The 26,468-nt window shown below is 35.3% G+C and overlaps 1 long non-coding RNA gene across 1 annotated transcript in view; it reads left to right on the top strand.

Moving 5' to 3' along the window:
* The window catches only part of LOC104650551 (uncharacterized), an 84,199-nt gene that overhangs the window by 24,515 nt on the left and 33,216 nt on the right, over positions 1–26,468 (top strand). Inside the window, exon 2 of the long non-coding RNA XR_744157.3 lies at positions 8,723–8,825. This is a non-coding gene — a long non-coding RNA (uncharacterized LOC104650551). The remainder of the gene's footprint in view (positions 1–8,722; positions 8,826–26,468) is intronic.

Genomic DNA, 26,468 nt, shown 5'->3' on the forward strand with positions numbered 1-26,468 from the left:
TTTAATTTAAGCACCTTTGCATGGGATGCGTATTAGGTGTGTGGAATGGGAAGGAGTAGAGAAAGAGAGTGGCCTAAGTGTAGTGCGTGTGTGTTTGTATGTGTGCACAAATGCGTGTGCAAACTTCCCAAATATCTTTCTCCCAGAGACCCAGAGTAAGTCCAATATACTCTAGACAAATAGGAAAGAATACAGATTTCCCTTAAATCTTTTCCCCGGATTGGGGGTAAAGTGGTCAAAGGATTTCCCCACTTCTCAGTCTCACACTTACTAGTAGGGCTGCACTGCTACTCATGTGTTTGTCTATTGATATTTCATTATCCATTGAATGTCCAAGCAGAAAGGGATCTTGGCGATTATCTGGTCCACCTGACCCCCTTTTACAACTGGGGAACCAGAGGTTCAGAAATACTAGAGACCTGTCTGTGGTCGAACAGTTAGAGACAGCATCAATCATTCTTCCAATTTCCACAACCAGCAATCACTCCACCACACTTCTCTGATCTTTCCCGCCTAAGAACACATCTTCTCATGCTCACAATGGAGAAATTAATCAGTCTGCAAGTTAAAGATTTGTTTTAAACAAATTTGTTCATTATTATTTAATTGAGGAGGCTTTGGAGCAATAAAAGCCTTGCTTACCAAAACTGAATAAGCAGCTTATGAAACATTGAGCTCAAGAAATGCAAAAACTGTCACAAGTCAATATGTGCTGCCTTTCTGTTTGATAAATGCCACCCAATACTTCAGAAGTATCAGATACTAATGGTGTCCCAGCATTCCATAAGCATACATTAATGAGATCAGGAGCATAAAATATAAACAATAATGTACATATTGATTGTTCTGGACACTTGAAGCCCAACAAACATTTGAAAGGTCAGTCATTTTACTTGCATCAAATTACAGATAAGTAATTTGCTCGAAGCTGGAAACTTGCCTCTCCATGTAAATTTATCTCATGACCTATAAACTTAATCGTATCATACTTCCACTAGCTTCCGTAGGTTGTCTGACGTGAAAAATGTACCAGAAGTGCTTAACCCCATAAAGTATATACAAATAAGCAATATACACATTGCCAGGAAGCATATAGTGTAAAAGAAATCCATCTATAAGCTGAATAAATACAGTGAAACAGGATTTTACTCTAACAGACATGTTTCAAGGTTTCTATAAGCCAATTACTTCATGAGCTTATAAATGAATATGTACACTTTCAGAATGTTAAAAAAATACAAGTTTATGAAATGCAATGTTATTGTTATTTTTACTTTTACCTAAAAAAAACTAAATTTGGTTTGACCAGTTTCCACTGGAGTTTATCTTTGGGCAATATTTTCTCCAGAGAAAGATTTGTTTCTTTTCAGAGCCCCTCCAAAATAGAATATAAAAGCTCATTTGAAGGTTGCCTGAATATCCAAGTAGAGATGTTTCTTTACTGACATTCAACACCAAAGGCACCTCTCCCCCAAGAGCTGAGCTTCTATCTAGCAGTCTCTCTGATGCTCCAACATATGGACAAACTGGGTATCAGTGGACAGTTCACAATCCCACAGCCCCAGTTCCTTCCCCGAAGTGATAGTGTTCCTCTTTGGAGTCAGTATCCCACTACTGAGTTTTAAAAGGGTGAGAAGGACATTGAGGAGTTGAAAGAAAGGCTTGCAATTTATGTCCCCTTTATGAGAATAGCAATTTTACCTTTTCTCTGACAATGCCTCTAACCGTCCCAAGCTTGGAGAGCTCCCCCATTCACTGCTAAGTAAGAATATCAGAGTAAGAACCAAGCTTGCAGAGAAGTCACCCACTAAATAGCCAGAGCAGGCAATGTCCTTCATTAAGAGGGTTTACAAAACACTTCATAGAATTTCCTCTGGCAGAAGGTATTCCTCTAGGTGTAAGTGTATGAAAGTACATTTGTCTTTAGGTTGATGGCTTTAATCCTAAGTATTTTCAGCTGTCTGAGAGGAGAGATGACCAGGTATCTTTTTTCTGAACTTTGCATTATAGATTTTTTCCAAGATTTTACAACAGCTAAAACTAGCCGTTTTGAAAATCAGATTTCTTTACTTGTGAATCATACTGTTTTGGAAAACACTTTTTAAATTCTTGTTCCATTTATTTAACAATTGACAGCCATTGTAAAATCATATGCTTGCAATTTACATTAAAATATCATAATTGTAATAAGGAATACAACAGAATTAAAAACTACAAAGGGGCCAAGCACAGTGGCTCACGCCTGTAATGCCAGTATTTTGGGAAGCCAAGGTGGGTGGATCACCAGGTCAAGAGATCGAGACCATCCTGGCCAACATGGTGAAACCCTGTCTCACTATGGAGGTTGCAGTGAGCCGAGATCACACCACTACACTCCAGCCTGGCGACAGAGCAAGACTCTGCCTCGAAACAAAAGAAAAAACAAAACAAAAAAATGCCACAGAGGAAAATAATGACTTATTTGGTTGCCAAATGACCTGAAGTTAACGTTAAAAACATCATTTTATAGTTGTCTTTAAAAATTATCTATAGAATGGGCCGGGCGCGGTGGCTCAAGCCTGTAATCCCAGCACTTTGGGAGGCCGAGGCGGGTGGATCATGAGGTCAAGAGATCGAGACGATCCTGGTCAACATGGTGAAACCCCGTCTATAATAAAAAATACAAAAAATTAGCTGGGCATGGTGGTGCATGCCTGTAATCCCAGCTACTCAGGAGGCTGAGGCAGGAGAATTGCCCAAACCCAGGAGGCGGAGGTTGCGGTGAGCCGAGATCACGCTATTGCACTCCAGCCTAGGCAACAAGAGCGAAACTCCGTCTCAAAAAAAAAAAAAATTATCTATAGAAGAGATTATTTTATATTATACTATACATAGAACCTTAAATGGACTAAAATAATAAGTATCATTTTAGACAAAACCTAATTCTTATACTTGGTCAAAAGAAGAAGATCATTTCAAAGACAGACAGCTTGGATTATTGTTTTTCTGCAATTTAAATTTTTAAGAGCTTCAAAACTGAGTGGCTCAAACATTTTTTATCACAATCAAAACTCAACTTAGTCAATAATATTAATATTTTGAGTGATGAAAACTCAGGACCGGAATAGTTATTATGTCTTTGATAAATAAGTTTATTCTGAAACCCAGACTGTGATTTTATTTTGTGCTGAAGCTATTAGGAAGAACGAGTATTCATGCTAAAGAAAGATAGAGATTTTTAACTGCAAACCTATCTTTTTTAGCATATTAAAAAGCACCTTTATTTTAGTGGTTTAGTCACATAAGATCTGCAGGCTAAACATTCCCTGAAAGGTAGTTTTCTGTATTTCAGAAGCCATTTTCTGACTTCCAAATTTTAAACTGAGACTTTGATGACCCATAAACAAGAGACAAAAGAATCCTACTTCCCTTCTGCCTATAATAAGACAATACAAAAAAAAATGTTAAAAGCCATGTCTTTGTTATATTAAAAACCGTTCAAGCATCCTAAAATGCAAGCTTGTGGTGACAATTAAGGGCAGAACCACTTGTCCTATCAAATTGCAGGAACCGTATGCAGCAATTCTACCAAGGATATCTTCAGAGCAAAAATAAAAGGACATTTATCATATTCTCCCTTTAACTATTTTCTTGAAAGTTAGCCTTTCAAAGCTTAGGCCTAATGCACAAACTACTTTTCTTCTACTCCTAACTTAGGATTCTTTCTTTCCTCTTAAAATGTACCATCCACCTCTCTAGACAATAACTCCACAGGACCTAATGGTTGAGTTCCAAATCCCACTCATGGCATTTCAGTTTTAGAAAAACGAAACTAGGCTATCAATGTCACCTGAGTTTGAAAAGACTGTTCTCTGCCACAGTTCCTAAACTCAAAGGATTTCCTTTTGACATCAGGTGTGTGGAGATGTGAAAGGGAAATGAGAGTCCCTACTGGGATGGTGAACATCCTCACATTTGTGAGACCAACCGCCACACTCCCAGTTTTTCTTGTTCCCTGACAAGGCTTGTCCCAGCCCTCTCCTGGGATGCCTTTGACAGCAACTGCAAACAACAGAAGCCAGCAGGAATATGTAAGAACAGGTGCTGGGGCCCCCTGGGGACGCCTGTGCTCAGAGAAAGGGCCTCCACAGAGCTGTGCTGAGATATCCCACGTCCAAGTTGCCCTCTTGCCCTTAGCCCTTGCAGGATTTTTGCTCCTTTTCATGCAGCAGATGTTTGGAAAGATTTGCAACAAAGTATTACAGCTTGTAAGGTGCTTCTGGCAAATTTTCTTGGTCAGCTTTTAAGCGACCTTGGTTGGAATCTCTCATAATATAAAATAAGAATGGAAAAGGTCATTCTTGGGTTTGTGTTCAGATAAGGGAAATGATAATAAAAAGCCAGTGCTTTTCCATATTACTCTATTATTCCAGGTGGCTGCTTTCCACTTCCTCCCACATCTCAGAAAAAGAGATATTCCTAGGTTCAGAGGCTCTCTAGCTTCAAAGAGGAAACAGATCACATAATACTTCCTTCACAAACAGGTCATAATATTCACATACTCCTGCATATTAGACACCACTTCGGGAGCATCTGGCTAACTGCTATTAATTCCCATCCTTTAACCACTGATTAAAATTGCTCTGTGATTAAGGGTGCTCTATACCATGGGGGCAGTCAACTGTGCAAATGAACGACCACTGATACTCAAGGTGGCTGATTCTAAAAGTGTGGTCCATGGACAAGCAGCTCATCAGGATTACTTGGAAGCTTTTTAAAAATGCAAAATCTCAGGCCCACCCCAAACCTATTGAAACAGAATTTAACAGGATCCAGAATGTAACAGGATCAAATCTAAGAAGCTCTATACTACAGCTTCTTAGAGCAACTCAGTGCTCAGGATTCAGAGAGTGAGACACTGCCCTCCATTGCAGAGATTTACACTGCTTCAAGAGCACTCCAGTGCATTCTCTAAACCTCAGACTCTCCAGGAAATATGGGCAAGAATCAATGAATCTATGTTATAGTTCATTATTAGTGGTAGTAGGACTTGAACTCAGAACTCCCAACTTCTAGACTTCACTTTATGCTACCTCAGATAGTCCCTAAGGAATGGATGATTCTTCCACATCTTAATGTTGGGAAGTTTTTCCCGTTGGCTTTATTATTATGGTGTAGTAAAAAGAGGGCTTCAAGTCTTGGTTCTGCCATTACCTACCCCTACCACTTTGAAAACAATCGCATCTTTAAAAAAAACCAATCGGATGTCCAATAAAACAAAAGATATTAGGCCAGACACTGTAACTCATGCCTGTAACCCGAACACTTTGCGAGGCTGAGGTGGAGAATTGTCTGAGGCCAGAAGTTTGAGACCAGCCTGGTCTACATAGCCAGACCCTGTCACTACAAAATAATAATTTTTAAAAGAACATTTATGAAACAAGGTTAATGAAATAAAAATAGAAAAGTGAGGCCATGTTTTAGCAATAAGTAGCAAATACCACAAAATATACAAATTCTAATTTGTAATCTAATTTCTGAAAACGTAACCTAAAAAACGCCCAAAGAAACACATCCTAAAATAGTCATTGGAGTATTATTTATAACAGAAAAACTGAAAGCAACCAACGAATTCTGTTATAAGGATACGGCTAATTAAATTACGGAACATTTACTCATTTAAAATTATATTCACCAAGAATTGGTAGCCACATTAAAAATTCTGGTATGATGACAAAAAGAAAAGCAGGATATAAAATTGTAGTACATTATTATTCCAATTGTGTAAACAAAGGTACACATCTAGAAAAAAACCATTTGCAAAATGCATCATATTTTATCAAGATAAATAGAATAAGGTAATTGTTTTATAAATTTTCAGCAGTTGTTGTTTGTTAGCTCCTTACAAAAAAAAATTATAAACAAGAAATGAAAACAAATTAGTAACCATGAGACCTAATATACTTGCTATAAATTATCACTAAGTCTGACTCTGAACTCCTTGTATGGTAATAACAAAAATGAACAATTACTGGGCATGGGCACTTTCTCGGTGCTCAGGACTTGCACTAAAGGCTCCAACATTGCTCATTAAATCCTCTGAGGTCTGTAATATTATCACCCCTATTTTACAGATGAGGAGATGGGGCTTTAAAAAAAATCAGGGGTTAGATAAATCACGGAGTAGATTTGTCTGGGTCTGTTTCTTCGTCTCTGTAAGGAAGAGTTGTACTAACTGACCTTTAATATTTCCCTAACTCTGAGATTCTGAGATTCTGAAAACTAAAAGGATAGCAATGGCAATCAAAAAAATTTAACACAAGCATAAGGCAAAGGAAGGTTATGTGTGGACACTTCAGGCAGCCCTCCTTAGGTAAAACCTTAAGGAAGGCCAAGTTTGCCTCCCCTGTCTTTGCCCCTTCTCCATCTGGAGGTGCCTCCCCTCCTGCTCTCCTTTGCTTCTCTTTGCTTTCAGAATAACTGTCAGCAAGATTAATTTAGATCCACGTGTTTCCTCTCCCTGGGGCATTTGCCTTTGAATCTTCTCTCAATGCAGTGAAAGTTGTGTCCTGCCCCCTTAAGAAAGGATTTCAGGCATAAGCACACTGGTGGAAGAAGTGTTTACCCATCAGGGACCCTGTCTGCCAGCAAAGGCAGCTTCCTTCCTCGGCTGCTCCTGGGCTGATGGGCAGATGAGGAAAACTAGGAGAAGGGGCAAAGCCCCAACTCAAATAGTACCTATTGAGACTTCTTTCAGATGCATTCATGCATATATACAGCTGAAGTCATCTTGTGAAACTGATGGACAAAATTCAACCTTGTGATACTAGAAACTATTATTTGTGACTTAGCTAGTTTTCACATTGCAAATAAATCGACACCTGGTCACTTTAAATAGCAAAATCACCTTCTGGATGTGCAATTAATAAAAAATATTTCATATAAAGGATTTCAGTTGTTTATATACAATGTCTCTCAAATCCCTGCAAGACATGTACACGTGGAACATTCAGCAAAATGGAAAAAAGTATGCACTTATATGACTACAATAATTGATTAATAATAGTTCACAGTGTCTTCTTGACAATGTTATTAACCACTAAGCAATAAATAATTACTTGCTATAGTATAGTATATCTAGTACATATATATAGTATTGTTCTCATGATGTAATACTTTATAGCTATTTTCAGCATTTGGGAAAATTGGGAAAAAGACTAGAAAAAATGAAACATCAGTCTTTGTAGTAGAATAACTGAACATTAAAATGATGAATAATTCTGCTAAAAAGAATTTGCTGAGCTTTTTTCAGTGTTTTAATTCTAACCTACTATTTTTTTAATCTGTGTTTATAGAAATATTCTCCACATTTTTTAAGAAACTGTGTGCTAAAAATGATATTCCAAATGAAGAATTTTTAAATTGATATCTAAATTATTCATTAAATATATAAAAAATTTAAATGCAAGAAAATAAATTTGTACTTCAAAAAATGTAGCATTTTGATAGTGCTTAGTGGAAAGCAATGCCTTTGTGAGCTCCTTTAAGTTTCAATGGATATACTGTCTTTGACACAAGTGCAGCATGAGCTTGATTTAATTGATTTCATTATTATTAGGCCTGTTAATGTTTTAGAATTGATTATGCCAGAGAGAGATGGAAAGAGTGGTTGTATTGAATGAGAGTTATTTTATAAAGCACAAGTTTAACTCATCAAAATCTCTTTTAGAAAGAAATGAATTTGTTGTTCTTGCACATGTTTAATTAAACAACATTAAGAAAAAAAAAATCCTTAGAGTTGAGAATTTTCCAACCCATTCATTTTAGCTACAGAATTGGCAAAACATATAAGACAATGTGTAATTTCCTTATTTTGGAGTATTAGTTGTTAGTACGAGGTTTCTCAACCCCAACACTTTTTCACACTTTTTCAATATTGTTGATAACAATTAAGAAAAGACATAGAATACTCAATTCTGTTCACTCAAATTTGGTAGATTCCGGGAGTGAGTTTCTTACCCCAACATTAGTGCTACAATGCACACAAGTTTAACTGTAGTTAGCTACTTTCATTCAGGGCTCTTGTTAGCATCTTATAGTAAAGGCGTGGATGAGGAGGGGGGAAAATAAAGCTTTGACAGATGGTACTCAGCGTTTGACTCCTGCTGAGCTCAGCAGGACCTGTGGTTTCCAAGGTTAGGGCTGTCAAAATGGCTCTGTCTATCAAGTGAATAACAAAGTGTAGACTGCCTGTCTGTTTCCTATACAAAACTTAAATTTCATGTGCCATTATTGTCGATCTTTCTGCTGATTTAATAACTTCTAAGGAGAAGAACTGGGGGTTCTGATGCAGCCTCACTATTTAAGAAACTACTTGGAAAGGGAATTCTCAAGGGCTGAAAGAGGTAGGCCGTGATCTGATCTCTTTCTCTTTGGCTTCTCTCTAAGGCTTTAAGACTTAAAAGGGATTCAAAAGCCACCAAAGGTTCACTTTTGGCTAAAAGCTAAATGTGAAACTTTCAAAATGAACTCAATACTGTCTTCCTCTCAAAGGGTAAAATGTTTTTTATTAAGAATCCTTGGGGTGGTGGACAATTATTCAACTAGAAATATTGAGAATGAAAGTGGAACTGTTTCTATTATGAAATACATGGATGTACTTAGCTGTGTTTTCAGGGCCTGTTTTTCACCTTTCATAGCTCTTAATATTAAAGACTCCCCCTTTTTTCACCTATTTCTAAAGCCTTCAGATGGTCAGATAAAGTACCTGATGCTGAAAAACAGGAAATTGAATCGTGTCTCCAGAATGTGCCTTTTGTCATGCGCTGTTGCAGCTACATTTCTTGGTAAGTCTGATGTTCTCCTTTACGCATATTTTGTGATTACAAGATTGTTATTGACCTCTTGGAATTTTAACAAAAAGCCTGTGGCTTCATAAACCCAGGCTTTCTATTAAGACAATGCTGAAATTAGGATTGGGTTGTTGCCTCTGAATAAATTAATAATTATATTTCAATATTTATACTAAATATTAATACACTTTAATACACTTAAAGCAAAACACCTGATTATTTCAAAAATGTGGCATTTAAAAATTTACAGACTTAGACTTTAATCCTGTCCCAATACTGACCATGTTAGTTGTCATTTTTGAGAAGCTGATAAAGGGAAATCTGTCTCTTTTCAATGCTGGCTTGAGCAAACATTTCACTAATGTAGTGATTATTCCCTACTAGCATATCTGAAAAGATTACATTCTCCCTACAATATAGTTGAAGAAATTTCTTCTGCAAACATTTAGTTTACATAAATCCCATAATCATAAAGGGAATTTTATTTGGAAGAATGACCATTTATTATGATTTTCAGTATAGTTCAGTATTTTGAACAGTAAAATTTTAAAAACATTTTAAGCTTTAAAATATTTATTTTCTTTTAAAACTTATTTAAAAAACCCTAACCCAGTATTTTTTTCTGAGACACAGCGCCTACACTACATACATATTAGATATTCAGTAAATGTTATTGAATTGAAATTAAAAGGATATTGACTATTGAGTAAAAGATGAAAGGAATTCTTAAATCGAAATAAAAGGGAGACAACTTTTACATCAGATTATTCTAAGAAATTATCAAATGCCAATTTAGTATAAATCCTTTACCAGTTGTGCTAGGGTTTTATCCTGGAAATGTTTGATGCTTTTAATCATCCCTGTAGATAATAATGATAATTAAACAGAAATTTCAAAAAAATTTCTAAACTAAAATGTAGTTTTCTTCTCCCTTTTTCTCTCTCCCCTTTTAGCTTTCTTTATTCCATAGGGCAGTTTCTAAGCTTCTTTCTAACAGCCTGTACTATCACTACACCATTCCTGTCCCCAAAGGAGGTGTTGTTAATGGTAAACTTGCTGAATCAAATTGCTTTTCATGTGTTTGCATTTTTTGAAGAGTCTCTGAGGGGTTTCTTCATGTGTCTATGGGGAAAGTGTGCTTCTGTATTTTCATCCAAGTTCATAAACTGTAAGGCTCTGGAAATTAAGTCCATCTCTGGCAGGAAATCAACAATCTTGGAGGAAGGAAACAGAACTAAAACAGATATGATGTTTGAGCTCCACGACCACATACTTAGCCCCCAACAAAATCCTTTCTGATTCTAACCCACAGCACTGGCCCAGAGCTCTGGGACCAAGAGGTCAAAATATCCAGGGCTAACTAATATAATTAATATGTTCTACGTGCACTAAGCCCTTCAATCATTTTGTGTTTGTTATTGTTGTTGCTAAGAGTAGTAAAATACACATAACATAAAATTTATCATCTTAATCATTTTTAAACATACAATTCAGTAGTGTTAAGTACATTCACATTATTGGGCAACTAATCACCAGAATTGTTTTGACCTTAAGAAAACTCTATATTCATAACAACACCTCCTCCATTCCTCTCTTCCAGGCCCTTGGCAAACACCATTCTACTTTCTGTCTTTATGAATTGAGTATTCTAGGTACCTTACATGTAAATGGAATCATTATAGTATTTGTCTGTTTACGCTGGCTTAATTTTACCTAGCATAATGTTTTCAAAGTTCATCAATGTTGTAGCATGTGCCAGAATTTCCCTCCATTTTAAGGCTAATATTCTATTGTATGTATATGCACCGCATTCTGCTTATCCATTCATCTGTCATTTGATGACTTGGATTGCTTCCACCTTTTGGCCACTGTCAATAAGGCTGCTATGCACATGGGTGTGCAACCTTCAGTCATTTCAGAGTGTGATTACTACATGCTGCAGAGTAAATTAAGACACACTGGAAAAAACACTTGAGAAAAATAGGCAGAAAATTACAATAATAAAAACAATATATAACACTTATTGAGAGCTTTCTCTGTACCAGACACTGAGCCACAACACAATACTGATCTTAACTTTCTGAGAGATGCACTATTATTATCCTCATTTTGTAGAAGTGAAAACAAGCACAGAGAGGTTGGTTAACTAGTCCAAAGTCACTCACCAAGTAAGTCACAGGAATGCAAATCTGGGAAATTGGGCCAGCATTTATTCATTTGGAGGAGGAAAGAAATTACAGAATCTGTATTCATGGAGCCACAGCCAAGTACCCTTAGGGAAGAACTCCTTGACCATAGCACAGAGCATGGCCTGAGCAAAAGAGCACTTGAATGAGAGCCAGAGAAAACAGCTCTGTCACCAGCTAGCTGCAGGACCCTGAACAAGACAACTGCCCTTCAGGGCTTAATATTTCATCTGTGGAAGGAGAGACTGAATTGAGTGTTCTATGGTCTGTGATTTCCAGCAATCCCTCATTTCATGCAAAATGTATTATGGAATACTTTATGACTTGGTTATTTTACCCACTTGAAGATGAGAAGGTTATTTTTAATTTTCAAATACATGCTTAAGTCTACAAATTTTGATAATGACTAATTTTCTGATTCTCATTTCACTATATTCAAATTATTCCTTGTATAAAAAATATCATTTGTACTTCTCTAATGAATCTAAAAAGAAAGAATACAATAACATGGTACCAACAGGAGTGTGTGAGGTCAAATTTTTCTCCTTCAGAGATCCCTGAGCTATGCCTACCTCAACAAAAGCAGAGAGTTGAAAACAGTGCTCATGTAACATATATTCAAATAATTAGGTTTATAAGACACACCCACTCCCATTTCACCCTGCCACTGAGAGAAACAAGAAGGATGAGCTTGAATTAATCTATGTTTCCCTCTTCACGTAAAAATGTACCACTTCATTGTATCTCTATAAACACAGACTGTACATAAGTACCCTTATTATCATAAATAATTTTACTATCTCTTTTGGTTCTATGGTTATAAGTTTAGGTTGTGATTTTTTGTGTTCACTTTCAGAGCATAACCCTAATTCTGGGTGTAGTGATTGAATTGGATTCAAGGAAACAAAGGAAATATATTTTTAAAGAAATGCTTCAAAGTGTTTTTTAAAATTCTGAGTTCCTGCAGAAAAGTATTTGAAAGCCACTGATCTAATTTACACGTAGGTGCACGTTTGCAAACCCATGAAGAACACTTACCAGAAAGAGTCTTGCAAATCAGGCTCAAGAGAAGATTTGAGTTGCACTTCTGTAGGAATGCTGTACAAATCAAGTGGCAAGTGCTTATTTGACCGAAGTCCAAGTGTTTCAAGTAGAGTTCAGTCAAGTGATTGATCAGGTCGGCATTTTTTCAGGGATGTCTGCAGATAAAGTTCAATATTAACTTAAGGGAATGTTTTCATTTTCTTGTAGCCAGCATTTATGGCAGGATAGACAGTTTTATTTTAAACCAAATTATTACAATGGAAGATTTCTCCATATTCCAATACATGAATTTATTATTCTTCATATAGTAACTACATTCAACCTGCTGCCAAGTTAAAGAATTCTGTGATACATGCTTCACCTTCCATCTCTGCTTTCGAAAGATGTGAATTCTGCAAACCAGACAGAAGAGGGAGCTATCCAGCTGGAAATTAATCAATCCTTTCAAAAACATGTCAAATAAATATAGAAGAAAATTCTAATATCAAATCTTATTTAGTCCTGTATTTTATAAAAATACTCTAATTTTTCTGGTGCATTAAAAATGACAAAACTACCAGTAAAGGCAAAAACATTGAGTTAATTAATGAAGAGGTAAAATATACAAACCATTAAAAGGCCAATTAAAAATACTCACATTTTACTGTTTGATCTCACATTTTATAGCAAAACGTAGAACCAGAACACACCTCCAAAAAGGGCAAAATAATACTTTACTGCTATACATATTACTAATATCACCTTCCTATAGATCCTGTTCTTAAAATGGAACGCTGACTTTAAAATTGATAACATCTGGAAATAATGGCAAAAAGGAAAAACTGTTGGGCTGCATTTGTCTTGAAAATGCTACGTAATAAGATTTACTTAATATATTTGAAAAAAGAAAAATGTTTTGTTCCCCAATTTGTTGCAACATCTGAAAGTTCATGAGGTTATGACCCCTCTTTAAGAAAGCATCTCCCACCACCTGCAAATACCCCAGGAAAAGCAGTTGGAAACAATAAAACACGTGCTAGTTAACTGTTACCAGGGAAACGGTTCTGGTTCACCAATCAGAGCGCCTGTGCTTCCCAGTGGCTTTGTCCGAGGGAGACATGCGCCAGCTGTTAGTGAATAACCATTGTTATAGATCATCAGGAAATCACAGTCAGCAGGCAACCCAGCCCCACTGGAAGTTTATTTCTCGTATTTGTTCATCACCAGGGCAATTCTCCACCTTTAAAACATCCCTTTATGCTGGGTTAACTAAAGAACAGCCTACACGGGTAGGGTCATTTAAAGGAGGCACGTTGCAAAATGGTGTTTTTGCCAGCAAACACATTTCTAACTTCAATTCCAACTTCATCACCCTCCTGCCCCCTTCACTTTCCAGTGGCAGTTTTAAGACTGATATCTGAAGTCTGTGCCCCTTTGAGTGCTGTTCCTCTTTCACTTGATTGGCACTCCAGGCACCAAGAGCTTTCACACCATACCCTCCAAAACCTATTTGAGACCATTTGACAGTTCCCCATGCTGGAAAGACCAGTGTGATTTGCAAAAGGGGGCTCTGAAGAGGCTGTTTGGGCTGTCATAAGGGGCTGAGAGGACAAAACCCTGGTTGCCTCCCTCACTAACACACACACAATTCAAACAGAACAGTCCCACCTTATCAATTGTATTATTTTTATAAAATTATAAATTCATAGATTTTTTGAGATAATATGGCATTACTTTTTAAAGTTCAAAAACCATCTCTCTACCTATCCAATCCTCTGACTCATCTTAAAAAGCAGAGACATCTAGAGTTTTAGTTTCAAGTACAGTATGTTAGACGCTTAAGAAGTCACCACTCTAACAAGTAAAAAAAAAAAAAAACTGAAAAATCAACAGCTTTTCTTAGATCTGTCAGAGAAGTGAGGTCATAGGACAAATCGCTGTCCCCAGAATTGGAGAGACAGACAGACAAATACAGAGAATCACAACTCACTGGAGCAGAAGTCTATGAGCAGTCTGTTTCTCAGGAGCCAGTGCCAGGGTTAGAAAACCAGAACTGCAATTGCTAGAAGATCAGTGTGGGCGTGTCTGAAAGTTAAAAACTCAGGAGGACCCATATGTAGTGGGTCCATCACAAATTACCTATAGAGAAGCAAAAATAAGAATTACACCTGAATTCCTCAGAACATGCAAGCAAGAAGAGAGTGGTGTAAAATATGTAAACTGTAGAGATAAAAACTACCAGCCTAGAACTCTGTATGATGTGAAATTATCCTTCAAAAGTATTTCTTCTTTACTTTTTGAGAAATTGAGAGAATCTGTTGACCAGTAGTCCTGTCTTGCAAGAAATTCTTAAAAGAAGTTCTTCAGAACAAAAGAAAATTGTTATCAGTTACAAACTCAGATCTACACAAAGAAAAGAGCAATGGAGAATGAATCAGTGAAAGTAAAATAAAACTTTTATTTTTCTTATTCTTAATTGACTTAACACTAAACAGTTTGTTCAAAATAACAGCAATGATATATTCAATTATGTACACTTATGCTTTTATGTATATGTGCACACACGTAAACATATATATATGCTAATGTATGCTTATGTGTAAGTGAATGAATAATGGCACTGATACAAAAGACAGAGCAGAGGAGTTAGGAATATTTTGATATTATAATGTACTTGCACTGCTCATAAAGTAGGATATTGCTAATTGGACTTGAATTCATTATAAATGTCTATTGCAAACTCTGGGGCAACTACTAAATGTTTTTTTTAGAAAGGAGAGAAAATGAAATCACATAAAATGTTCAATTAAACTACGAAAGCAGAAAAAGTGTAGAGGACAAAATGGGAATAAAAAGCAAGAAGAATAAATAGAAAATAATAATAAATAAAGTACATATTAATACAACTATAATAATCACTTTAACCTTCAATGGTCTATGCCAACTGACAGAGATTCTCAGAGTAGATTAAAAAACGATACCCAACTACAAGTTGTATAAAAGAAACCCACTTTAAATATAAAGACATGTTAAGAGTATGAAGAAAAAAATACCATGTACTACTAATCAAAAGAAAGCAGAAAATCTGTTTTCAAAAAAGTAGGAGTAGCTATATTAATTTCAAAGAGAGCCAGCTTCAGAGCTAGCTAGGAGGGATAAAGAGAGCTATTCCATAATGATGGAAGGGTGAATCCTCTAAAACAACATGACGTTGTTAACCTGTATGCACTCAGCAGAGCGCCAAAGTATGTGAAGAAAAAACGGACAGAAATGCAAGGAGAAATAGATAGATCCACTATTATAATTGGAGACCTTGCGACTGTCAGAAATGGACAAATCCAATAGACAGAAAATCAGTAAAAACATAGTTGAACTGAACAACACCATCAATCAATGGGATATAATTTACATCCATAGATTATTTCATCCAACAACAGATTACACATCTATCTCAAGCTCACATGGAACATTCACCAGTATAGAATACTTTCTGGGCCATAATATACACCTTAAAATTTTTTAAAGGATGGCAATCATACAATGTATGCTGTTAGAACATAATGGAATTAAACAAAATATCAATAACAGAATAACTGGAAAAGCTCAAAAAACTTAGAGACTAACACAGCTTTAAATAACATGAGTCAAAGAGTAAATCTCAAGTGCCATTAGAAATATACAGCTTATCAAAATTTGTGGAATGCAATGAAAGCAACATTTAGAGAGAAGCTTATAGCATTCAATGCTTGTATTATGAAAGAAGAAAGGTCTAAAATAAATAATCTAAGATTCCACTTTAGGGACTAGGGGAAAAAGAACAAATTAAATCCAAGAAAAGCAGAAAAAAATAAAAATTAAAACAGACATCAATGAAATTGATAACAGGAAATCAATAGAAACATTCAACAAAACCAAATGCAGGTTCTCTGAAAAGATACTAAGATAAATCTCTAGCCAGGATAAATAAGAAAAAAAGATAAAACTAATCTTAATGATAAGCACTAATATCAGAAATGAAATAGAGGATATCTTACAGATACCATGGGCATTAAAAGGATAATAAAGGAATATTATGAACAACTGTATACCCACAGATTTGATAATTTGGGTGAAATGAACCAATTCCTTGACACAATTGCCAAAATTCACACAAAAAGAAATGAACAATGTGAATGGCCTATATCTATTAGTGAAATTAGATCAGTAATTAAGAACCTTCCAATACAGAAAGCACAAGCTCCAGATAAGCATGCTCATGAATTCTACCAAACATTTAAAGAAGAAATTACACCAGTTCTCTACAATCTGTTTTAGAAAATAAAAAGAGAGGGAATACTTCCTAACTAATTCCATGAGGCCAGCATTACCCTAATACCAAAATCTGACAAAGACATTACAAGAAAGACTACAGACCAATGCCTCTCATGAACAGAGATGCAGAAATCCTCTACAAAATATTAGCAAGTCAAATTCAACAATGTATAAAAATAGTTATACACCATGACTAACTGTGACTGATCCTAGCTTTGCAAGGATGGTTCAACATTTGGAAATTAATGAAATATAGCATATCAAAAAAACTAAAGAAGAAAAATCACATGATCCTATCAATAGATGCAGAAAAGTATTTGACAAATGCAACACCTATTTATGGTTTAAAAAAAAAAAGCTTTCAGCAAACTAGGAATAGAAAGGAATCTCCTCAACTTATAAAGAATATCTACCAAAAAAACTGCAGCAAACATCATATTTAATGGCGAGAAGCTCAAAGCTTTTCCACTAAGATCAGGAATAAGACAAGAATGTCTCTTCTCTCCACTGATTTTTGACGCCATACTGGCAGTTCCAGCTAATGCAATAAAACAAGAAAAGGAAACAGAAAATATACAGATTGGAAGAGAAGAAATAAAACTGTCTTTGTTCACAGATTACATGACTATATATATATATATAAATATATATATATATAAAACTTTTATATATATATATATATATATATATATATATATAACTCAAAATAATTAATGAAAAAACTCCTGGAAAAAAGGCAATCACTTTCCTATATACCAGCAATGAACAGTGGCATTTGAAATTAACAACACATTGCCATTTATATTAACACCCTAAAAATGAAATACTTAACTATAAATCTAACAAGATCTCTATAAAAAACTACAAAAGTCTGATGAAGGATATCAAGGAAGAACTAAATAGATAGTTCATGTTTCTAAGAAAACTATATTGTCAATATGTCAGTTATTCTCAACTTGAACTATAGATTCCAAAAACTCCCAATAAAAATCCCAGAAAGTGATTTTGTGTATATCGACAAATCAATTCTAACATTTCTATGCAGAGGCAAAAGATCCAGAATACCAACTCATTATTGAAGGAGAATAAAATTGAAGGACTGACACTACCTGACTTCAAGACTTGCTATATTTTTATGGTAATCGAGCCAGTATAGCATTAATGAAAGAATAGATAAATTGATTAATGGAACATAATAGAGGGCCTAGACATAGACCCACACAAATATAGTTAACTGATCTTTGCAAAGGAGCAAAGGCAATATAATGGAGCAAAGAGTCTTTTCAAGAAATGGTGCTGGAACAACTGGACATTCACATGCAAAAAAATAATAATCTAGACACAAATCTTACATCCTCCACAAAAATTAACTCTTGGTGGTTCATAGGCCTAAATATAAAATGCAAAGCTATAAAACTCCTAGAAGATAACACAAGAAAAAACTCAGATGACCTCCGGAACAGCATTGACTTTTTAGATATAACACCAAAGGCATAACCTATGAAAAAAGTAATTGATAAGCCTATGTCCTGAATGGTATTGCCTAGGTTTTCTTCTAGGGTTTTTATGGTGTTAGGTCTTATGTTTAAATCTTTAATCCATCTGGAGTTAATTTTTGTATAAGGCGTAAGGAAGGGGTCCAGTATAGGCAAGGATTTCATGACTAAAACACCAAAAGCAATGGCAACGAAAGCCAAAATAGACAAATGACATATAATTAAACTTCAGAATTTCCACACAGCAAAAGAAACAATCATTAGAGTGAACCAGGAACCAACAAAATGGGAAAAAATTTTTGCAAGCTACCCATCTGACAAAGGGCTAATATCCAGAATCTACAAAGAACTAAAATAAATATACAAGAAAAAAAAATCCTATCAAAAAGTGGGTGAAAGATATGAACAGACACTTTTCAAAAGAAGACATTTATGTGGCCAACAAACATATGAAGAAATGCTCATCATCACTGGTTGTTAGAGAAATGCAAATCAAAACCACATTGAGATACCATCTCATGCCAATTAGAATGGCGATCATTAAAAAAATCAGGAGACAACAGATGCTGGAGAGGATGTGAAGAAAAAGGAACACTTTTACACTGTTGGTGGGAGTGTAAATTAATTCAACCATTGTGGAAGACAGTGTGGCAATTCCTCAGGGATCTAGAAACAGAAATACCATTTGGCCCAGCAATCCCATTACTGGGAATATACATAAAGGATTATAAATAGATCTATTATAAAGACACATGCACACGTATGTTCATCACAGCACTGTTTACAATAGCAAAGACTCGGAACCAACCCATCAATGATAGACTGGATAAAGAAAACGTGGCACATATACACCATGGAATACTATTCAGCCATAAAAAAGGATGAGTTCATGTCCTTTGGAGGGACATGGATGAATCTGGAAACCATCATTTTCAGCAAACTGACACAAGAATAGAAAACCAAACACTGCATGTTCTCACTCGTAAGTGGGTGTTGAACAATGAGAGCACATGGACACAGGGAGGGGAACATTACACACTGGGGTCTGTTGGGGGCTGGGAGGCTAGGGGAGAAACAAGGCGTGGGGAGATTAGGAAGAGATAACATTAGGAGAAATACCTAATGTAGGTGACAGGAGGATGGAGGCAACAAATCACCATGTCATGTGTATATCTGTGTAACAATCCTGCATGACCTGCACATGTACCTCAGAACTTAAAGTAAAATAAGATAAAGGAAAACGAAGAAATAATGGATAAGCTGGGCTTCATTAAAATTTAAAACTTGTGCTCTGCAAAAGATTATGTTAAGAGATTGAGTAGATAAGCCACAGACTGGGAGAAAATATATGCAAAAAAAGCCCACATCTGATAAAGAATTGTTATCCAAAATATACAAAGAACACTAAAAACTCAACAATAATAAAATGAATCCAATTTTAAAACAGGCAAAAGACCTGAATAAACCTCTCACCAAAGAAGATGTAGTAAGTAGCATATGAAAGATTTTCATTATTGTATGTCATTAGGGAACTGAAAATTAAAATGAGACACCACTAAACAGCTAAGAGAGTGGCTAAAATCCAGAACACTGACACCACCAAATGCTGGTGAGGATGTGGAACAACAGGAACTCTCATTCATTGCTGAAGGGAATGTAAAATAGTACTGCCACTTTGGAAGACAGTTCATCAGTTTCTTTAAAAACTAAACATACTTTTACCATGCAATCCAGCAATCACACTCCAGGTATTTCAACCCAAAGGAGTTGAAAACCTGTGTCCTCGCAAAAACCTGCACATGGATGTTTACAGCAGCTTTATTCATAATTGCCAAAACTTGGAAGAAACCAAAATGTATTTCAGTAGGTGAATGGATAAATAAACTGTGATACATCCAGGCAAAGGAACATTATTTAGTACTAAAAAGAAATGAGCTATCAAGCCATGAAAAGACATGGAGGAAATGTACATTATATATAATATGTATACATATTATCAATATATGTATATTACTTAATATGTATAATTACATATGACATGTATAATACATATATATAATACACATATTACATAATATACATATATTGGTAATATGTATACATATTATATATAATACATGTATATTAAGAAGCCAATCTGAAAAGGCTGAACACTGTACGATTCCAATAATATGACATTCAGAAGAAGGCAAAAACCATGGAGACAGTACAAACATCAGTGGGTGTCATGAATTAGATGGGAGGAAGAGATGAATAGACAGAGGATTTTTAGGGCACTGAAGCCATTCTGCATGATACTACAGTGGTGGATACATATCATTATACCTTTGTCAAAACATAGAGAACACCAAGAATGAACTCTAATGTAACCTTGGATTTGGGGGTGATAACGATGCGTGAATGCTGGTTCATCTGTTATAACAAATGTTATCACTGTGGTGGGGGATGTCATTAGTAGGAGAGATTGTACATGGATGGGGATAGGATATATGGGAACGCTCTATACTTTCCACTCAATTTTGCTGTGAATCTAAAACTTTCCTAAAAAATAAAGTTTACTAATTTTTTTTTAAAGAGACTTCTCAAGTCCACATCTTGTAAGTTCAGGTTCAGGAGGTCTTGGCTGGGGCTTGGAAATCTGTCTTCTCCATAAATCCAAATGTTTCTGATGTATATCAGGTTGAGAATCACTGGGTAGATCCCAACCTCTGATCTTTTAAGACGTAATTGTACTCTTCAATTTTTTTCAGATCTTTACTGTCTGCTAGAAATAATTTTATAAATTCATCTGTACTAATGTTAATGGAAGATAATACTTAGATCTCAAAAATTTACATTTATAGAGGGGTCTTTTTCTACCTAAGTGCTTAAACTAACAAGAACCCTATATTATAGGCTGGCTGCTTCTAAACAACCTAGTCATGGAGGCAACCAAAATGAAGATTTTGTCTCAAAACTCTGTTCCATCCATGCCTTCCCGTGGAGCAAAGAAACAAGATATCAACAATTGGAGAAATGGCAACTATAATTCTATCATTCAATTTTCCTTCATGAGAACAAGTGACACTGTTAGTCAGGCCCTGCAAGCACATATTAACAAAAATCATAATTTGAGAAAAGAAAATGAATGATGGCATAATAAGCCATCATGTTTTCTTCCACAACGAAGGTATACTAGTCTCATCCTTTGGTGCTTTAGATCAGCCCACTGAGGATCATAGAGTTCCTAAAACAAGCCCCTTCTTTCTATGCAACCCAGAATGATGTAGTTCTGTATTTTTAAAGGCAGCAAAAAGGATGGAAATGTTCTCCCTTGAAGCCCAGATGTTTCCTATCTTTCTAAGCTGCAATTATTTCAGCACATTATTTTAGCTACACTTACATCAGATCAGGGCCACCTGTTACATCCTCTGCACACTTATGAGAGATTTTATGTTAAGTTTCTATTTATGGTTTATTTAGGAAAGTCAGAATGCAATTGAGAAGATGCTTTTAAAGTCATCTTGAGGTTCAAGGATGTGTATATAGCAGATTAACAGATAATCAAGACACTGTGTTGTGTAGCATAAACATAATCAACCCGAATTTTGTGATTCATTATTACATAAATTTGGATGTAACTCAAGAATAAAAAACTCATCATTTGAAATTCAGCTACACGCCTGAAAAACATAATATAACATTGTTAGACTTTAAGGAAATTATTAATCTACTCCTAAATCAAGTATTACAAAAAAAGTTTTATTACAATGTATTTTATCATAGGACAAATCTTTATTACCAAGATATAATTTACATATTTAAATATTATCTCACTTTTTCTTGTCTGAAATTAAATGTCACTCTAATATCAATAAAGTATGTGAATATATATATATATATATATCCTTTCTAATGGTAAACAAGCATTTGCAAAAACATCCTAAGTAATAGCCAATCAGTAATAAATGTTAATTGAGCACCTATTATAGCCCGGGAACTATTCTATGTGCTGGAATATAGAAGAGAACAAAATATATAAAGTCCCTGTTCTAGGAAAATGTTGGAATAAATTTATAGTTGGCATTGACAAAACCCCAACATTGTAGCATTAATAATATCACAGTATTCACAAGTTAGATTTTTGAGCTTTAAAGTAAATATTGCATATTTTGCATCATTCCAGCACTTTAGAGATTAGCAGCAGGTGATAGTATTATTATAAGACCATTATTGGGTAGAAGAAAGATGGGGAGAATAAAAGCAAAAAGTACATCTCCTCATTCTACTCGTCTAATCTTGTGATTACTTAGGCATAACTAAATTAAGAAAGACTGAGAAACTCAACTGCAAAGTCTAACATTAGACACAAGTGCTTGAAACGCAGGGATATTTACCTAGATTGACCATAAGGCTTTTGGTGTGACTAAAACACTGGTAAAATAAGCACATATGAAACAAACAGCGTAATTTGAGAAAAAAAATGAATGATGCCGTAAGAAGCCTAGTCTTTCTTCCATGACCAATGTACACTAGTCTCATCCACTGGTTGTGGCTTGGGAAATTTCACTTTTCACCTTTTCTTTCGTTCTCTATTGAGATGTGTGGCAAAATTAGGATATCCATTCTCATTTATACACCTATCTGAATCCCAACAACAATTCCTGCTTCCCATCCCATTTTAACCTTGAATAAATATAGTTTTAAAATTTACCAAGACCAGAAAGATCACTGTAGAATGATGACAACTTTTTTCCATCTTAATACAACTTCAAAGTGGCAGACTGGAAAATCTCTGCAGGCAAATGTGATGTCACTGAAGAAATCACACACTTACCCGCAGAGATTCTACAGTCTGACATCTTCAAGCATCGAACCATTTCATCAACCAAGCTTTCTTTTATATGCAGAGCTTTAACCTGGAATAAATCTAGCATGACCAAAAAGCCAAGCTATAATCCACTTAATGAACTTTGACTTCTTCTAAACCAAGGGAACTACATGCCTCATGATGGTTGAATCCCACTAAATTAAATTTGTAAAATAAGAAGGTTGTTTGTAACATGGCTTAAAGCAGTTGTTGTCAAAGTTCGAGTCCCAGACTAGCATCAGCAGCATCACCTAGGAACCTATTAGAAATGCACATTCTTGTACCCCACTAGAGGCCTTCTGAATCAGAATGGGCCCTGCAATCGGTCTTTCAACAAGATTTCCAGGTAATTCTGATTCATGCTCAAGTTTGAGAACCGCTGGCTTAAAGAAAACAAAAGGTTTTAATGGAACAGTAAAATAATCAGACAAAATAATATGTATTCATAAAAATATTATCTAGAACACGTTTCTTTTCTAAAGAGGTGGTCTTAATCAGTATAAGCATTAATAATAATGGAAAGAAACATTTTCATTTAACTCTTACTTTGCCAATAGAATCGCTGAGATCTACTTATTTCCTTAGAAATAAGGAGTTAAGAAATCTTACTTAAGAGGAGAAAACGTTTTCATGTTTGGGAGGATTAAAAGGGTACTGACATCATTCAAGTCATGAGCCATAATTCTTATTAGATTTTATTGCTACATTCTTCACACAGCTTTGGAAAGTTATTCCTAAGAGCACAAAATATGCACTTAGACTGCACACAGAGAAAGGAAAATGCTCTCACAATGAAATTATTTTAGCCTGGCCCAATAATATTTGAAAGACTCAAGACTTGTTCTCTCTGAAACATATCCTGTCAAAATAAGAGATGTTTGTTTAAATTTACATTTTTCAACATCCTTTATAATTTGCCCTCTTAACAGTTAAATTTGAATATATAAGCAGTACAATTTCTGCATCCTAAAAAAAATTATTTTCCCTTCTCCTCTGATATTATAAAAATTTCATGACTAAAGGGTAAAAGAAAAAATAAAAAGTATTTAAAATTATTATTGAAACTGATCTCTAATGACAATGAATAAAAGTCATAATTTGATTTTTACATATTCAGAATATAGTATATGAAACATTGGTATGCTGTTAATCAATAACTTCTGGTAGCATGTTAAAAATTCATCTTCCGTTTTATTCTTAGTAAATTCATTTGTATTATTTCTGGACCACACCAATTTCCCATGATGTGATGGAAAAAATTGTAACATTCAAAAATTGAATTAGATCACACACAAAATGTCAACTCACACAGATGATAATAACAAGGTTTGGCTTGTTCACTGAAAAATGAGAGTCCAACTATGTCCAGAGTCTGTAAAGGCAGTGCTGGAAATCAGCAAGATGTTTTAGACACTTCACCACTTCAGGTGACCTGAAAGAAGTACATTTCCTTAGATGAGGATAAGAAGGCTCTCCAAATATTAGGTTTCTTGGCTTTCATTGGAATTAAATAAACTCAATATTGACGCAATTTCTAATCAGGAGCTCCAACTGACAGTCTAAAATTCCTTTGATAGTAACAAAATAAAATAATTATTAACCATATATGAAATTTGATACACAAAATATTTCAAAACATGAGGTTTCATTAAAGGAAACAATAAGAACATTTCTAGGAATTTAGTATCCTCCCAGGCAGTAGGGGTATTGTTACTATTAGACGGCAACCACTAATAGTCACTCTTGTATGAAACACTCTATACACATTGTTTAGTTTTTTCACAAACCCAGTGAAGAAGGCATTATTGGCAGTCCTATTTAATGGTCCTTTTCTTGTCCTGACAAAGAAACTAAAGTTCAAAAAGATGTAAATTAGAAGGAAATAAATTATCTAAATGTGCATAATTCTGCATCTCAGACAAAATAGCACAGAGGAACAAGCATGGAACTGTAAGTCAGAAAACTTAGGTTTTCTTTTTTTTTTTTTTTTGAGAAAAGTATAGACTTACAAAAATAATAATACAGACATTCTATGTACCTTCACTCAATTTCCCCCAGTGGAACATCTTATATAATTATAGTAAAATATCTAAACCAGGATATTGACATTTGTACAACACAGAGATCTTATTCAGATTTCACCAGCTACAAGCACTCATGTGTGTACGTGTGTATAGTTCTACACAACTTGCCACATGTAGATTTGTGTAACAACTGCTATAATCAAGACACATAATTATTTCATCACCATAAATATCCCTGGTGTTATCCCTCTCTAGTTATACACCTATTTCTTTGCCCTCTTGATGCACCATCCCTAACTCCTGACAACCACTAATCTGTTCACTGTCTCCATAATTTTGTCATTTTTAGAATGTTTATAAATTTAATAATATAGTATGTAACCTTTTGAGATTGACTTTTTTCACTCAGCCTAATTCTTTTGACACCCATCTAAGCTGTTGCATGTATCAATAGTTTGTTCCTTTGTGCTCTTGGATAGTATTGCATGATATGAATGTAGCATAGCTCAACTAATGATTCACCCATTGAAGGACATTTTGTTTGTTTGTGTCTGTGTTTCAGTATTACAAACAAAACTACTGCAAACAATATAGTCGAGGATTTGTGTGAGCATAAATTTCATTTTTCCAAGATAAATTTCAAGAGATGTGATTGCTGGGTCATATGATAAATGCATGTTTACTTTTTTAAGAAGCGGTTTACTTTTTGATTGTTATTACTTTTTTTTTATTATTTTAGATTCAGGGGTACATGTGCAGGTTTGTTACATGGATATATTGTGTAATGCTGAGGTTTGGAGCTTCTATTGACCTTACCACCTAAATAGTGAACACTTAAATAGTGAACTGCCCAGTAGGTAGTTTTTCGACTCTTGCCTCCCCACTCTTTTTGGGGTCCCCAGTGTCTACTGAGGAAATGCTGATTTCAGTATCTGATTCCCCTACTTAAATTAAGCTTCTGTGAGTCTGATTTTCCTGATCTTTACAACAAGCAAAGTATTCTCTTTCCTGCTTACTTCCCATGGCTGGTAAAACATTTGTCAATAATAAAGAACTGGAAAGATGTAGGACATTGTCATTATGTTCAGAGTAAACTGGGCAAGCTGTGCGGATGGCCTTGTCTCCTGCTGCTGTTTCTCACCACCACAGTCTTCTCCCATCGCTGTGGAAACTGCAAGAGAGAGGATGCTGGTGGGAGGACTATTTTGCCTCCTCATCAGCCCCTCCTAAGGACACTGGCCTTGTATCTGTTCATTTTCCTTCCTGGGTGCAGCCATGCCTCTTCCCAATAGCCTTGGTAATACTAAAGACACGACCCTTAATTAAGGCAAGCAAACGGCTTCTCTTGAACGACTGTGCTAGAGTCCACATGGTCTTTACTCCTCTGATGTGGTAACGGGTTTCCTCTCTTTTCTTTCCAAGGATGTCAGGCTTTTCAATAAATGTGTAACTAAAATACACTAGCGCCCAAGGGCCTATGCAGAAGTAAAGCTTGGCTACAATGTGCCACCTCTCAAGGACCTGAAATTCCTATCTGGTTACAATCTTGACAGATATTTCAGAAGCTCCACCATTCACAGAAATTAAATCTTTGGATATGGAAAGGAAAATACTGACCACTTATTCCAGCTCTGCTGTGCATTGAACACTGACTGTGTACTGGGCATTTGATGTACATGGTCCCATTTAGTCCCCATAACAACCTTACATGAAGTCAGACTATTAATGGTCTCATTTTGCAGATGAAA

The sequence above is a fragment of the Saimiri boliviensis genome, chromosome 1 (genome assembly GCF_048565385.1).
Source record: "Saimiri boliviensis isolate mSaiBol1 chromosome 1, mSaiBol1.pri, whole genome shotgun sequence".
Taxonomy (NCBI): domain Eukaryota; kingdom Metazoa; phylum Chordata; class Mammalia; order Primates; family Cebidae; genus Saimiri; species Saimiri boliviensis.